This window comes from Callospermophilus lateralis, chromosome 16 (assembly GCF_048772815.1).
Source record: "Callospermophilus lateralis isolate mCalLat2 chromosome 16, mCalLat2.hap1, whole genome shotgun sequence".
Classification (NCBI taxonomy): domain Eukaryota; kingdom Metazoa; phylum Chordata; class Mammalia; order Rodentia; family Sciuridae; genus Callospermophilus; species Callospermophilus lateralis.
The window spans coordinates 46,190,193-46,207,182 of NC_135320.1; the positions used below are offsets into that span (position 1 = coordinate 46,190,193).

Below are 16,990 nucleotides of genomic sequence, written 5' to 3' on the forward strand. Positions count from 1 at the left end.
ATTATCATATTATCAATTATTTTTTCCTTAAATTTGGTGAAATGAATGATATATCTATAATGAATTATTTTAAGGAAATCTAACTCAGGGAACAGTTCACAACATGCAGTTTCTATGTATATGTCCTAAAAAGAATATAGGACTTCTCAATCTTTTGGCTTTGATCAAGTATAAATGGAACATAAGAAACATTTTATTCATTATGAAAGCTCTTCAAATAAAAGCTAACAAGGGTGGGAAAATGGAATTACTTTAAAATTTTTACTAAAATTTAATTCCCAGACTTGATTTAAATTTGCTATACTTTCCAGTTTTGTATACCACTGATATTAATTATATTGCTAAGTTTTAGTCTCCAGAAACTTAATATTTAGGACAGCTAAACCATTCAATAAAACATAACCTTACTTAATGAGACTGAAAAGTATAAAACTGACAGAGGTGTCATACATTAAAAAAAAAAAATTCACTCTAAAATTTGTGCCAACGATGACAAAGTCCACATCAGTTGGGCTGTTTTGAAACATTTCAGTGCTTTTCACACACTTTGCCTCAGTGTGAGAGGTATAACACAGCTATCCTTATATACCCTGATTGAACATGAGAAATGTAGAGTCCTCAAACTGAAATTCTCATTAAGGTAAAAATATCCAGACACTAAAAATCATGTCTCCTGACTTTTAGCCCAGATGTCTTTTCAACAGAATATGTTGTTTCTCATATAGAAATCAGGACAGCTCACAGCCAGCTCAAGCAACCCTTCTTCTGAAAAGCCTCACTGGATCTTACTGAGCAGGTTTTAAAAACATACATAAAACAAAGATTTATGTTCTTATTGAACCACTCTACTTTTTTTCTTTGCACATAATACATATGTAATTTTACTTGTCTTGTTCTTCTTAGGTTATATATGCATATTTGTTCCTTGGACTATAAGCTCTTTCAGGGTAGCAACATTGAGGTAGTTACAAAGATTTTCCTCTTACAGAGAAAACTCGGGGGAAACTCAGCTTGCCAATGGGTTCGGGTCATACAGGTGGCCAAAGTCTAGGCTTGGCGGTTCCTACTGTAACCTAGTATATTTTCTTAAATACAATAGGATTCCTCAAATGAACAGATAAAATAAGAGTATATATTGGTTACTATTTTCCAGATACTCCTTAATATAATAATTTCCATATCATTTCTTTGTGCAAAAGAGATGTAAAACAAAATGAAATCTCTCATAAATACCCCATAGGGATTTGGAGAAAATATCCTTACATGCATGTTTAATAAATTATAAGGTTTTTTTTTTTTTTTAAACAATCTTGTTATTTTTAACCATATATTTTAGTTTGGAACTTCTATTTGATACTTAGTTCACTTATACAATAGGGAATAGGGAAATTAGATTGATATATAAACAATAAAAAAACTTAACAAATTTTCCCAAAGAAATTATCAATTCAATGCAATCTCTATCGAAATATCAATGACCTTCTTCACACAACTAGATAAAAATAATCCTAAAATTCAGTTGGAAATATTACACTACCTAACTTCAAACTATATTATAAAGCAGCAGTAATTGAAACCATATGGTAGGCATCAAAACAGACACAGAGGCCAATGAAGCAGAATAGAGAACCCAGAGAAAACTGATATAAATGCAGCCAATTAATTTTTAACAAAGGTGCTAAGAATACACATTAGGGAAGGTGCATTCTTTTTCAAGGAATGGTGCTGGGACAATAGGAGATGCACATGGAGAATAATGAAACTGGACCCCTATCTGTCACCAGTTATAAAAATCAAGTCAAAGTGGATTAAAGACCTAAATGCAGAACATGAAACTATGATGCTAACTAGGGGATAACACAGGGAAACCCCTTCAGGACATTGGAATATACATTAATTTTGTGGATAAGACCAAAGCATAGGAAATTACAGAAAAAAAAGAAAGAAAGAAAGAAAGAAAGAAAGAAGAAGAGAAAGAAAAAAAGAAAATTTGGATTAAATCAAATTTAAAGGCTTCTATTTAGCAGAGAAAGCAATCTAGAGAATGATACAAATATTTGCAAACTATTTTCAACAAGGAGTTAATACCCAAGTATATAGGGAATTCAAAAAACTCAATGCAAAACAAAATCAAACAAAACACCTGATCATAAAAATTGGCAAAAGATCTAGAGAGACATACAAGTTTCATCTTACTGCATTCTTACCATCACCTTCAAAAGTAAATCAAAATGACATTGAAGTATCACCTCACTCCAGTAAGAATGGCAATTGTAAAACAAAACAAAATAAAACAAACAAACAAAACCTCACTAAAGATAAAAAGTGCTGGTGAGGATGTGGTGAAAAGGAAACAGTTGGGCAGCACTGGTGGAAATGTAAATTAGTATAGCCATTATGTAAGACCATATGGAAGTTCCTTTAAAAAATCAAAAATAGAACTATTATATGATTCAGCAATTCCAGTCCCAAGTATGTTTCAAAAGGAAATAAAATTGGTATGTTGAGGAGACATCTGCATTCCCATTTTTATCACAGTACTATTCACAATAGTCAAGAAATGGAATTGATCTAAATGTCCAACAGCTGATGAATAGGTTAAGGCAATATGGTAGGTACACACCTTGGAATACTATTCAGCTAGAAAAGGGAATAAAATCTTGTCATTCATGACCATGTGGATGAATCTGGAGATCATGATGTGAAATGAAATAAGTCAGGCATGGAAAGACATAATTACACTTATATGTGGAATATTAAAAAGTTGATATTGTAGAAGTTGAGAGTAGAAGGAGTGGTTAACAGAGAGGCTGGAAAGAGTAGGTAGGAGCTAGAGATGGGGAAGGGTTTATCCACTGACACCACAGCATAGTCAGCTAGGAGTAGGAGATTATGGTATGATGTTGCAAAGTAGAATAAGCATAACATAATGTATATCTCAAAAAGCTAGAAGAAAGGAGTTCAAATGTTTTCAAAATATAAATGATAAGTGAGGAGATAGATAACATGTATTCTGGTTTAAACCTTAGATAATGTATACATTTACTGAAATATTACTAGCCAATATTACCCCAAGATATGTTTACTTTTTATGTCTTTATGTATCAATTAAAAATAAAACTAAATTAAAAAAAAAGAAATTAAACAAATTTGAAATAATACATTAAAATGCTTCAGGAAACTGAAAAGAAATAATGAATTTTTAAAAAGCAGGGGGTATATCTCATGCAAACAGAAGGGAGAACAGTGAGGAGAGGAAAGGCAAAGTGGGGAGGGAGAAGGGAGGACAACAGGGGGAATAGCAGAATGAAATTCACCAAATTCATGTGCAAGTATGAATTCCACTTCTATGTATGACTATAATGCACCAATTTAAAAAATGTGTCAATTAAAAAATGCTCCAGGAATTCACAAGTTTCAATGTTATCCTTTTTAATAGTAACTGCAAATGCAGTTACTTAGAAAATGTTGTCCCTATTCCAAGGAACTTCAGGATTATGAACAAGGAGGCTTATGTGTCAGTGGCACATGAATGGCCAGCTCTTACATCAGCTCCTTTGGGCTTCAGCTCCAGGATATAAACAGTCTTTGTCTAATGATCTGACCAGCAACTGCTACAAATAGCTGCACTTCATAAGTAAGTAGTGCAGCCCATTCAATGTAGACACTCAGCAACCAAGCAAGAGGCAAAGAGCAGGGATTTAACAATAGCCACACTCAATTCTCCATAAAAGTGCTTCCTGTCCTTTAGATTAAGGACATGATGCATCATTCTTTTGAAAAAAAGTTTCAGTACATAATATTTGTAAAGACAAAGAGAAAACAATACAACTTCTTTTTACAGATGTCCCTATATTCTCGTACTTACAAGACATGGTACTTTTCAGTCACTTCCAGGTAGTACATCTCCTTGGTGTCTGATTTTTTTTCTGATTCTCATCACAACTTTAGCTCTCTGTAACCCTTGAAGATAAGTTCTATTTATTTTCCAGTCCAGTCCTGGCTCCCTGTGATTTGTGTCCAGCCACCCATTCCTAGTATTGCAATTCTTAGAACTGCTCTTTTGTCTCCTTCCCATATTCCTGTTGGGCTCTTCAGTCTCACCATTTATGAATGGTGCTCTTTTTGCTCTTATCATTTCCTTCTTTTGCTCAACACTCATCAGCTCCGTCTCTTGTCTAGCTATTATTTGGCAGCCAGTGAAAAGTTTCTTGAATTAAAGAATAATAAATTATCCAGAGATAATTGTTCTTAATATGTTTTTAACAAGATGGAATTGATCTCTATTATTTTTATTTATGGATGTATTTGTGGAGATAGGTTCATTTATTTTATATATATGTATATATTTATAATGACATATGTTATGGTTTGGATGTGAGATGGGCCCCCAAAACTCACATGCTAGACAATGCAAAAAGATTCAGAGGAGAAAGGATTAGGTTTTAAGAGTCTTAACCTAATCAGTGATTTAATCCCCTGATAGGGATTAACTGAGTGATAACTGAAGTGGTAGGGTGTGGCTGGAGAAGGTGGGAATTAGGGTGTGGCTTTGGTGTATATATTTGTATCTGGAGAGTGGAGTCTCTCTCTGCTTTCTGGTCTCACGTGAGCTACTTTGCTCTGCCACACAGTTCACCATGATGTTCAGACTCACCTCAAACACTGAAGAATGGAGCTGGCCTTTTAAGGACTAAGACCTCTGAAACCATGAGCCCTCAAATAAATTTTCCTCTTCTAAAATTGTTCTGGTCAGATTCTTTTAGTCACAGCAGTGAAAAAGTTGATTAAAACAACATATACTTATAATCACCTAAGCCGTACTCTTTTGCAATCACTTCATGTCAAATACAGTGCTTTGCTCAACACTGGTAGTGATAGTACAGTAGTAGTATCAACACCATCATCAACTACTATAATAATAATGGCAACTGCTGAAATTACTTGAGCATTTGCTGTGTACCAGGCTCTTATATGGCTTACAATTCATCAGTGTTTGTGGAGCTGACAGACTGCTATATGACAGATCTCATATTGTGTAATTTAACAACACTATGAATTAATTGCCAAATATCTTGTCATTTTGCATGGTTTTAGAGTATTCTTTTACTGAACAGAATAAATTCTCACCATGATGGTTGTAAAATGGCAAAGCTGAATATAAACAAAATATATGGTTTGGTTCACCAGAAGATACGCCTGTTGGAGACTAATGCACAGTGGGTACAGAGTCCATCTAATTGAAGACCTTTCCTAGTCTAGCTAAATTATATTATGAAACTTGTCACCATAGCTTTGACCATTTCATCACAGTCTAAGGGAAATTTTCAGTGAATACTTTAATACCTTCTGCCTACCTACATTTTTTTTAAAATGATATGTCTTTAGCATCACTTAATATATTACAACCTTCACACTTACCAGGCTTTATTTATGCCATTATACTTTGGGCTATTAAATGTACAAAATTCTTAAATGATATGCCTTTTAAAAATCCACTCAACCCCATTATTCTAAGACTTTTATTTCTTTCTTTTCCCATAGTTTTTCCATGCCTTGTCAATGCATGCATTTCAAATAATAAAATATGTCACACATAAAATTTTCTATTTTACTATTTTACCTGTGTATACATTATAATCACACCTCAGTGTTTCTTATGTTCTTCACAATTAATCTTTCAAATGATTAGAATATATTCCAGTGAGCTGATTTACTTTTATTTGCTGTATTGCTATTACATAACTGGATAATGTGATTTTCTTGCAAAATTTTTTCTTACTGGCAATAAAGGCGAAATGTATATTACTATTCATGTTAGTTTTTACTTTTTTTCCAGATGACTTACTTCGCATTGTGTTACTATATTGAAAATTGCATATGTTTCTGTTTGTTGTGACACATACTGTTATTGTACTTTGATACTACATATAATTTCTCTTTAAAAAGTCACGTAAACAAACGCAATATAATGCTCTGAAGCTGAAAAGTGGAATAAGAAGCAAATAATGGAAACAAAACAATTCAGGGCCAAATGTCAGGAAAATAAGCTCCATAAAAATTGCACACCCTGTAGTTTCCCTGTCATTTTTTTTTTTTTTTCATTCCTGGTGAAGAGGTAAAAGGGAATATTTTTTAAAAAAATACTTTCCAAATTCTCACAATCCTTCTTGTTTTTAAGGTGAAATGCCTAATTCTAGAGATCCCTAAAAAAATGTTTCATTTAACTCCAGTAATAGTGTAGTAGTCAAGAAAGGGATAAAAACCCAGATTCATCCTTCAAAATTAATCTCTCCTGTTAAATACAAAAACAAAACTGAAGACACATTTCCCCCAATTAAATGCTTAGTGAAAAACAAAACAAAATCCATGATAAAAAATTTTAAAAAGTCTTAAAAATAATCTTTAATCTTGCCATCCAGTGATAATTATTCTTGTTTTTAACAAGATGGCACTGATATCTAGTATTTTGATGTACAAATATATTTACATATACATTGATACGTTTTATATATAATATTCCATAAATATGTATTTATAAGAACACACCCTTATAATCTTCTAAGTTGCAGTTTCTAACTTCCTCTCCTAAATCTGACCATGTACATCTTCCTCCCAGAGGCACCCAGTGTTGCCAGATTATCAGGGATAGTCTATGTATGTATCCAGGTCTCAGTGTGGGCACCTCAATTTTTTTCCTCTGAAACAACAGGGTTTAAAAATTGCTCTGAACCTCATTTAAAAATATGTATCATAAAGAGTCACCTCATTCTTTAACATTGTTACATTCCTTTGCATTGGTTAGGCTATATCTCAATGTCCAGTGTCTACTGGATAATTGGATATTTTTCCGTCACTGAAAACAATGTTAAATGATTTTTTGTGCATAGCCTAAAGGTGCTTATGAAAGAGATGTACAAAAAAAAAAATCCAAAGTAAAGATTTCAGGTAATCAAACATTTGCTTAAAAGGTGGTCAAAGCTTATATTCATACTGGAACATAAAAAGGCTAATTGTCCACATTCTCACATTAACATATTATTATTGTCCCTTTGACCCCTATTATGATGACAGATAAAATATCTCAATTATTTATATGAGTGTTTATGTGTACCCTCTTTCTTAAGATCTATTTGTATTACATCTTCATAGTGACATTTTTTCCAATGGGGTGTATTTAATTTTATCATCTGTAAACTCTTTATATAATTAAAAAGTAGCAGTTCTCACATCTTGGTTTTCAAATATACTCATAGATGTTTTTGATCCAGGTATAAATAGTTATAATATTTATAAATAGTATAATATTATTATCAATCTACTATTAATAGCTTTTGAATTATGTGTCTTATTTAGAAATATCTTCTCCATTTAAGATTTTATATATGTGATTATATATGACATTTAATGTATATAACTTTATATATGATTTCATATTTTGTATGCATTAGTTTATGACATGATAATCAAAATAGAAAAAATTATCCCAACTTTTATCAAATAAATTCTAGAAAATTTATTTTGTAGGCTGAACTCACTTAAATGTAAATTTGTTCCTTGAAACTCTTGCTTTTGTTGTAGTACTTTTAAAGTTTAATATTTTTATGTTTAAATGACTAATCTACTCTGGAATTTATTTAACTATCTTTGTGTTGTTTTATCTCTGAAAATTCTATCTTACTATTCAGTCTAATTATGCTTTAATATCAATCTATTTTAAGTAAATTTGCTTGGTAATAAACTTTACAGTCCAATGAGATAGTCTGTGCTTTTGTGATGTTTATATTTTTACATTTAATATTTTGTGACCTAGTTAAAAATTCAGGTGTTATTTTTATTGGTATTACATTAAAATTGTCACTTTAATTTTGCCAAGTCTTTTTATGAAGACTTATGTCTTCATTTATTCAAGTCTTCTTTTGGTATTTTGAGAGGAGTTAGTTTTCATTTGTGGAGCAATGATCATTTGTTTCTTTTTAGTAGCAGTTATTTATTTTAAATATCTGGTAATTCTTTGTTACCATGTTACTTCTTCATTTCCCTCTATGAAACTGTTTATTATGCAATAAGATTTTCTGTTGGGATAAACACAAGTAAGTGCTTGGAAGGCTTATCATCCCTGAAGGTGAACTAAGCAGGGCTCTCACAAATGTTCTCAGAGGCCAGGAGAAGGGAAACTGGCTACTTCCCTCATCTTCATCTTTAGGTGGGAATCAGAGCAAATGGACCTTGGTTGTGACATAAAGTCACGTATTCAAATAATCTGAATAAACCCATATGAACAGGTGGCATACAATCTATCCTATATATATTTTAGCCATCTTGTAATCATGGTGCAAACCCTCCATTTTTTTCCAGGCCTGCTGCTGCCAAGGAATGTGTCTAACAAAATGTGAAAACCCTCTCTGTTGAGTTCTCCATGTTTTTTCTTTGGGATTGAAAAACAATATGCTGGGGCCTTTGCAGTCCTGGAGTTGACAGACTATTTCATGTTATAAGTTGTCCTGGGTATTAGAATTAAACTGAATTTAAGGATGGGTACACAGAACTCATATAAGACTGAATCTTTAAATCAAGACTAGGATATATTAGGTCAGCAGGTCAGCCATAAGAAGGTGAAAGGACAGTGAAGGATAGTAGCTTACAAGGATGACATCAAAGAGAATACAGAAGTTTCAATACTAGAATTGTTTCCAATACTGAAATAACAGAGGACTTCATCAATACAGGCAAGCATCTAGAAAATGGGGACTGTTATATCAAAACCTCCCCCAGCCTTAGGTAATTATAACCTCTTAAGAGAACTACTGCTTCCAAACCATGTCATCCATCTCTTTCTTATTTTCTGAGGCTGGCCTTGATCTTACCATCCTCCTGCCTCAGCCTCCCATACCCCTGGGATTATAGGTGGGCACCTTATGCCTTGTGCTTAGTTACTTTGAGTCAACATAAAAGTTTTTGGAAACATGAAAAATGATCAGAAACATGAATTGTGAAATGAGCACTTTCTATGTAAAAATCTAAATATAAAAAGATGGATTATAGCATGTTTTAAAACTGAGAACTGAAAAATATACATTTTGACACTGAAAAGATTTGGATTAATAAAAATTTTGAAATGTCAGATTTATACTATTATGGACTAGGTGCATCAGCAAGTTGAATTACAATTAATATACTTTCAGAAAACATTTTCTCATGATTAAATGGAATTGCTTTGTTGATACTCTAGCTTTGTATAAAAATAAAATATATAGGATAAAATATATCAAACCCCAAAATATACACCATTAACACATATCAGAGGCACTATTTTATACCATTAAAATAGTCATTGGATCTCAATTATACAAAAATATGCTCAAAAAAACTAAACTCACTTAAAAACAAAGTGATCGAGAAAGAACTTCGAAACTGTGTGACTGTGAATCCATTCTGACTGAATAATACTTATTATATACTTTCCCCAAAAGCTAAATAGTCAGAAATGTCAATCATTTTTATTCAAAGATTTCAAGGAGAAATTTTCAATATATGAAAACAAATATTTCACAAATCAATTAATATTGACATAAAAATGCAGTATTACAATTTCAGTTGCTTTCTAAATGTTTATCTAAAATATTTAAAAGAGTATGATTTTTGTACTGGAAGGAAATTTAAATGAATTCTCTGCTTAGGTCTTGGCTCTTGCTCTCTTTGTTCTTACGTGAATTTAGACCCAATTACAAAATCCTCATAAGGTGATGCTTTCTGGTGGTATAAAATTAGGCTATGATTCAAAGTAAGTTTAGTTAACCCTGTGGTATGTGGCTTTTCTAAGTATTTTTTTTCTAACTTGTAAAATATTTTTAGATTCTTTGCAAAAAGTATTTCTAATCATTTTCTTGAGTAAAGTGATATGATACAAACAACAATAACACTGTCTCTCCTCTTACTCTGTAATAATTAAAGCCTTTTTCAACTTATAGTTGAATGCTACTTTTAGCATTAGTATTTGAGTTAACAAATATAACTAATAGGTTAGAATGATGAGTCTATCTTTCTACTTAACAGTTATCATTTCCTGAGCATGCTATAGTCCTCTGACAGAATTTATTAGCCAGTATACAGATTTGAAAAGTAAACTAAGAAACACTGACAAATATTTATTGTCTGCTATGTTTAGGTCTCTGTGTAACACAGCAGTGATTATGTCAGGTCCAGTCTTTGTTATGGTTTAGATATGAGGTGCGTTCAAAAGATCCTGTGTGGACTCAGGAGTTGAGATGATTAGATCATGTAAACTGTGATGTAATTAGTGGATCAATCCACTAGATGGATTAATACCATGAAAGGATAAACTGGATGGTAACTGTAAGCTAGTGGAGTGTGGATGGAGGAGGTGGGTTCTCTGGGAGTGTGCTCTTGGGGATTATAATTTGTCCCCTGGCCCCTCGTCTCTCTGTACGCCTCCTAGCCACCAGGAGCTGAGCACCTTTCCCCCACCACAGCCTTTGGCCATGATGCTACAATCTCACTTTAGGCCCAGAGCAATGGATTAGGCTGATCATGGGCTGAAACCCTGAAACTATGAAACTTTTCCTCTACCGAGTTGTTCTTATCAGGTATTTTGGTTTGAATGAAAACCTAAGTAACATGGTCCTTGTCTGGAGTCTATGACAAGTGGGACTTGACTCTGGAGTCTATGTCTGATGTCTAAGACTTTATGGATTAACTATCCAAATATAAACAATACACAGCTGGCAACAGAAACAAGTTACACCACCAAGTTAAGAGTTGGGAGAAAATTCCATTATGCTGGGTCACAAAATGCCTCAAATATGTAACAACCCATATCCTGAATTTGTACAAGTATTGTTCCTTTTCATACACCTCGCCTCCTGTAGGCCTGTGCAACAACAATCTGAAAAAGGAACAGAGGTTTTTGACAGACTTCTGTTGCTTTTTATACAAAATCAGAAGTCAGGAAGGTAAGTGATCTTGAACCTGAGAAAGATGTGCAAATCCAAAAGAACCTGGCAAGTTAGAGCAACAAGAGGGATGAAAAGTGTGCCTGGGAGAGAGTATGCAACACTGAGAAAAATAAGTCAGAGGAGATGAGGTCAGAGGTGCAGAGGGAAATGGGTCGACCACTGAACCTTCTGGGCAACAGAAAGAGCTCTGGCTTTTACTCGGGGTCGGACAGAGATTGAAGGGTTTCTGACAGGAGTGGTATCAGCTAATGCATGCTCTCACATCACTCTGCATGCAACTGACAACAGGCTGGAGGGAGAACGCAAGGGACAGGGCAAGGAGGAGAAGAAAACCAATTTGAAGTATATTAAAATATTTAAGATGAGATACAAGGGTGCTTTGGACTGGGATGACAGAAGTGGACAGGGAGAGAAGAGGAAAAGTGCTCTTACACAGAAGAACCAATAGGATTCAAGGTTGACCAACTGTGAAGTGTTTAATCCTAAATCAATACTATATCAGTATAATTGAGAGCAACATCTTATACGTTTATACTACCTATACTATCAATAAGTCTCTGTCTCTCTCATCTCTCCTTTTAGGAAAGAAACAAACATAATAAACAAATAACAAACAATAAAAATTCCTGTTACCAAACAAAATTGGGCCATACTCTGTATTTCCTTTGAATTGATTCTTCAGAACAATGAAATAGGTGATCATCAACAAAGATAGTTCTACTTAAACAGTGTTTAAGGCATATATTTGAAAAAAAAAAGACATCTATCTATTTCAGCTTGATTTTTTTGGTATATATTGAAATGGCTTTCCTTACTTAAAGTCATGAGAATTACTCTCTTATAAATATTGGGAAGACCCCTACTATGTACTACTTTGAGTGTTGTTTCACAGTAGCTTTACCTCTTCAGATAGGCCTGTCTAGTTCTGCTATAAAGCACTGGGCTCTGCTTCCTCTTTTCGTATACAGAACCGATTAATAGTAAAATACAACCACCCCTAAAAACAAACAAATCAAAAAAAATTAAAAAATTAAAAAAAAATCTAAAGAAACTTAAGTACTGGATAAAATGTTTCTTTCTGTTACTAGCTTCAAAAGAACACAGTTAACATGGTGTTCTCTTATACATACTAAAATATTGTGTATTGAGATAGATTCTGTAAAAATTTGGCTAATTCTGTTTCTGTTGGATAGGTGGTCAGCCGTGAATGGTGAGTGGGAAAGGGACAATGAAGGGTGACTGAAAAGCACAGGGAGACAGCAAGCACCTGGAAGACTCGGCCTGGGTTCACCCCAGCCTAATCCCATCCCTTTAAGAAAAACTAGTTTCCAGACCAAGTCCATCCTACCAGGTGACCTGAGTCCTCCCTTGTCCCTGAAACTGTATCACCGTCCTCAACATGCTGGCAATCAAACCATCAAGACCCTCATAAGAAAGTTTGCTGAGGGCATTTCAAAGGGTAATAAACCAATTAAGGCGGCAGGAATTTGAGGCATAAACAGAGAAACCTGGACACTGGAGACAAAAATGGAGGATTCAATTCCCTTAAAAACTCACCTCTCTTTGAGGTGGTCCATGCAGTTCCTATGCTGTTAGTCAAGTCAAAAGGTGGACTTGGCAGTGCTCTGGAAACTTCTCTGGCACTACAATAAAACTGGAAGGCAGGAGGGGCCTTTCACCTCTCTGTAGAGAACCCATTCTCTCCCTTGAGAGTGTCCCTTTTCCCCTTTCCTATCCCCCTAATAAACTCATATCTGTTACTCTGGGCGACATGTCTGAAATCTTCCTGGCCTGATTGCAAGCCTCAGCTTCACAGCAGTCCTCTGCCATGTAACACTCTCACACTACAAGAAAACCAAAATATTCACTGTTTTTATGTTGCAGTCCAAAGGCACACGGAGAGTATTCACTTGAACAATCAGATCTTGCTATTGTCAGCTCTGTCACAATAGGTTGCCCACTTCAGGGTGTAGTCTTAAAATCATCCTTTCCAAAGGAAGAACAAAGCTTCTTTTGTTATTGTAATTTTGTTTCTCTGGTGCTTAGTTTTTTGTTGTGATTTTCATTTCCTTGCTTTAAGTGGTTTCTATTCCCCAAAGACTGTGAAGCTGCAAGTCTTACCTTTCTCATGCATGTGTAGGAATGCAGAAGGTATAAGTATGTATGTATATAGTATATGCATGCATGTAAGTACACACACACCCACACACACACACACACACACACACACACACACACGTAAGTGTGTATGTTACCCAAAAGAAACATAAATACAGGCAAACTCACTTTACATAAATAGGCACCTCAAAAGCTTAAGGTAAATCAAATCCTCTAAAAGGAAGCTAGCTACCAAAAAGAGTTACACCGAAACTCCTATTATAAAGAAAGGATTCTTCCTAAGAAGAAAACAAATGTACCTGAAGATATTACCTTTTGCTTATATCTAGATTTTCTCTCTCTTTCTCTCTCTTTTTTTTTTTTTTTTTGCTTAAAAAATTCATTCATATACAGTTTAAGTAAATGGTAGTCTTTAAAATCTTTGGGCAAGGAATATAAATTTACTAGAATAAAATGGTTTCAATAATTTCATTTTGGTTGATTACCACAGTGTAAGCATGATATTGACTATAGTTTGATGATATGAATTATTACATTAAGATCCCTATCCATTAGCTTTGAACACCATGAAGCCCACAGGAACCAGTCCCTGCTCTGAGTATCAGGAAGGTGCTTAATCATGAATGGTAATCAGGGAAAGGACAATGAAGGCTGAGTGAAAACCATAGGGAGCCTTATCCGAAAATAAGCACATAGAAAATGAGGATCTGTCTGTTATGTTACCTGCGACACCCCCCCCCCCATCTTCTTAAGATCAGGAAACTATGTCATAACTCCAATTACCCTGTAGTATGTAGTCCCAATCACACTGGCAACCAAACGATCAAGTCCTCACAAAGAAAGCATGTTAAGGGTCGAAGTATAATAAACTGAGTGGCAAAACAGGGGTACTCAGGTTCCTTAAAAACTCCTACTCTATGAGCATCATGTCATCCTTTCTTGAAGTTGGTTCAAGCAGTTCCTATGCTGTCAGTCAAAAATCAAAAGGCAGATCTAGGACTTTGTGGGAACTTCCTTGGGACCCCCAATATTCTCCTCTCTGAAAGGACCCAGCCTCTCCCTTGAGAATGTCTCCCCTTTTCTCTTTTCCTGCCCCTTCTAATAAGCTCATGTTCGAGCAACATGTCTGAATTCTTTCTGGCATGATCATAAGAATCAAGGGGAAGAGGGGTCTTTGTGGCTGCCTCAGCTTCACAGCCGGGGTCTGTCCTGTAATGTCAGGAAGTTTATAATTTAGTTGAAAAGTACCCTATAGTGAGAAATAGAGAAGACAGACATTGAAAAAATGTTGTGTGGAGACAGAGAATACAAATAGAAATAACTAGAAAGATTTAAGGCTGATAAAACAGAGAACAGGATGCACATCTGGAAGATGAGGAGGAGGGAAGGTGTAAGTAAGTACAAGCTTGAGAAGAAAGCATGTGACATAAAAACAAAGGTAGAAATGGTTGCTAATGGAAAGCTGATGAGACACATAGGCTTCTACCTTGTACAGAGTTTGTAATAAAGAAAAGTAGAAAATCAAGCTATTAATAAGAGTGAGATCACATGCTGGGATTTCCTAAATATATTTGAACAGCTAGGCAACAAGGTGCAAATATGAAAAATAACATTTATATTAAAGAAAAATTAACAAGGCAGGAGTTCAAAAGGTAGACTGGCAGAGAGCAATTTCAGGCAGGAAGATCGGTGTGTGGCAATGATTTTAACTCACAGGTAAAAATAGTGTGAACTAAGTGGGTATAGAGAAAAACAAGGAGACCAGTAGTTCCTAACAAAGAAAAATAGCATTTCATGTATTCTTCATGTAGATGCATTCTCACAACCTTCCATAACACTGACCTGTGGAAGCTGAGCGAAGCCCTCTCATCCACCCACTAGAGAGCTGCAAAGCAAGCCCCAAGACAACAGGGTCTATCCTGTTTTGTGCTCTGTTACATTGCCTCAACACTGGCACACTGTAGGAGTGCCATAAATATTTCTTGAATACTTAATATTTCAAAATACAGTTTGAGGTCCACCTTTCCTTGAAACTTTTCCTAATTCTTTCAGGTAACACAGCAGCAAAGCTTAGGGGGAATTTTGAAGTTAAGGATACTAAGTACAACTGCTCTTCACACGCATTTAACTTGAACTAATGACTTTGAACTTTCCTGATTCTCAGTTTTCTCATTTGTAAAACAGAGAATACTACCTAACTTACAGAATTGTTATGAGGTTCAGAGAGTAGGGATGTGTGCTAAGGATTCATCCAGGTGCATGTTAGCTACTCAGTCCATGACAGTTATTAATCAAAAGTAAGCAGAACTTGGTCATGTCCTTGTTACTGTCATCCAATACTGTATTCAACTGGGTGACAGCACTTAGCGCTTTCCATTAGACAGTGTCGTGACTATCTTTTCTCCCTCAATACACAAAGTTTTGGCAAAACTACTAATTTCTGTAATGTGTCTAGAAAACTCCACTGTCAAAATTAATCAGAAGCCCTATCTCAGTAAAACTTCTTGCTTGATTAGACCTCTGTAGCTTCTTTGCTTCAATAACATAGACTTTTAATCTTGTGTCTCAAAAGTGTTTATGTTCATTTTTGCTTTCATTTCTGAAATATGAGCACTATAAAGACAGGGATGCTTGCTTCCATTCACACATTCTTGATGTCTGATAAACTAGTCGGCATGCATACACATTATGTGAAAGATGAGATAAATAAAAATTACTAAGCTATATGACATTACTGAGCGGGGGAAGTGGAGAGTCAGAATACAATGACTATCAGATCATGTTATCTTCAATATAAATTAATCTTAGAGAGCAGAGACTACTAAAAAAATTAAATTCATTCTGATTTTAGGAACTTAGTTCATTAGGATGTTTTGATTAAGGAATCCTAGATAACCTGAGAGTTTAAGCAAGCAGTTCTTTTGTCCTTTCCACGTCTGTTTGGATATAAAAAATTGTGGCGATTGCATCCTATTTGAGAGTTCTGATTCACTTCTGATTGCAGGAAATGGGGATCATAGGACCTCCTTTTGTCAGTCAACAGCACTTACTAAATACCTTCAATGCACAATGCAAAGAGACTGGTGAAACTCATCCCTAGCTAGGAAGATACCAGACTCCTCTGAGAACAACAGTTTATTTAAACAGACAGTAGTATTGAAAAAGAACACACCCAGAGTCCAGTTTTCATTATATTCTTAGGTAAGATTATCACTTGGCGATTTCACTGATACCAAGGTTACAAGCTGCAATGTGGAAATCAGCCAAAACAGTAAAAATGAAATCCTTCATTTTTCATTTGGTGTCTTGTAAAATAAACAAATGATTGCACTCTGTTTTCTTTTAATAGTTGTTCTGCACTTAGCTATAATAAAGTCATGGTGGATATGTGTATATATAAAAACACCCATTATATACGCATATGTATATATGGTATATATTTTTCCCCAGGGCTTCAGGCAGGCCAGGCAAGCACTCCACCACTAAGTAACCCCAGCAGGGCATTTATAGAATTCAAAAACCTATTCATATGTTTGAAGAAATGCATTGATTTTTTCTGGAAAGCACGATGGTCTCATGCATAATATATCAACTCCAGATCTTATTTTTCAAAGAGGAAATAGAGTACTTCGTCTACTAAAAATTATATGAAATCTATATTTTTAAAGTATTGCCTTAGTAGACAGGAAATTCTGTATAAGTAGGGCAATATTTCATTATGTATTGATTCATCTCAACCAAAAATAAGAGCATATTAATTTACTTTTAAATGGATAATACTGGTAAAATGCAGCTATTTTAATAATCTACTGGCAACATACAAATTTATACTCTTCCTTGATGTTTAAGATCAGTTTACAAAGATTGGGGAAGAACATTACTTTTCAATATTACAG

The 16,990-nt window shown here is 34.5% G+C and overlaps 1 protein-coding gene across 1 annotated transcript in view; it reads right to left on the reverse strand.

Annotated features, from left to right (window-relative positions):
- The window catches only part of Mmp16 (matrix metallopeptidase 16), a 253,800-nt gene that overhangs the window by 54,043 nt on the left and 182,767 nt on the right, over nt 1-16,990 (reverse strand). The window lies entirely within an intron of this gene.